General features: G+C 43.0%; 1 non-coding gene across 1 annotated transcript; it reads right to left on the bottom strand.

Moving 5' to 3' along the window:
• Nucleotides 1-208: 208 nt before the first annotated feature.
• trnai-uau (transfer RNA isoleucine (anticodon UAU)) lies at nucleotides 209-302 on the bottom strand. Its single transcript has 2 exons — nucleotides 265-302; nucleotides 209-244 (listed from the first exon to the last, which is right to left on the bottom strand). It is a non-coding gene; the product is annotated as a tRNA-Ile (tRNA).
• Between the last annotated feature and the right edge of the window lie 538 nt (nucleotides 303-840).

The following is an 840-nucleotide window of genomic DNA, read 5'->3' as shown; positions in this document are numbered from 1 at the left end:
CTTATTGAATAAGGGAGCATCTCCTGCAACGCTGATAAACTCACACTCGTCTGCTTAGATCAAAATCAAAGATGCATCGATTCGAAGTTAAACACAAATAATAAGCAGGGTGTCTCAGAAGCTCAAAATCAAATGTAACATTTCAGTGGAATGCTCAGCATGAGCGTCGTCAAGTCGCCTGGGCCTTGCAAGCATTAAAAATCACAAGTGCTCTAGGTGAGGCTCGAACTCACAGCCTCGGCATTTCTCCGCCGTGTACTGTCATATAAGTACCGCGCGCTAACCGATTGCGCCACTAGAGCCCACTGCTGCAAACGCGAATTTCTACATATGGAAAGAAAATTTAGAAGAAATTTACAGATATTATAGAGCATAGAGCCTAAATATGTACAGTGCGTGAAAGGCCGTTCGGCCCACAATGTTTTGCCATAACCAGCTAAAAAGCAAATCAAAGGCACACAAACTCTAATCCCTCCTTCCTACCATATCCATATCCCTCGATCTTTCTTACATACAAGTGCATATCGAGTCAGCAAATGTGCACATCAAATACCACTTATAAATTTGCTGATGATGGAAACGTTGTTGGTCGAATCTGAAATGGAGACGAGAGGGCGAATAGGGGCAAAATATGTCAATGAGTGGTGTCGCAGCAGCAACATTGCAACGAACGTCAGAAAGACGAAAAAGATTATTGTGGACTTCAGGAAGCAGAGAGACACCAATCCTCATCGAGAGATCAGAAGTGGAGAGAGTAAGCAATTTCAAGTTCATGGGTGTTAAGATCTCTGAGGACTTAACCTGGTCTCAACAAATCGATGCGGTTATAAAGAAGGCAAA

This window comes from Hypanus sabinus, unplaced genomic scaffold, assembly GCF_030144855.1.
Source record: "Hypanus sabinus isolate sHypSab1 unplaced genomic scaffold, sHypSab1.hap1 scaffold_615, whole genome shotgun sequence".
NCBI classification, from domain to species: domain Eukaryota; kingdom Metazoa; phylum Chordata; class Chondrichthyes; order Myliobatiformes; family Dasyatidae; genus Hypanus; species Hypanus sabinus.
Note: the sequence above shows the minus strand (reverse complement) of the source record. Positions and strands in the feature narration are given on the sequence as shown.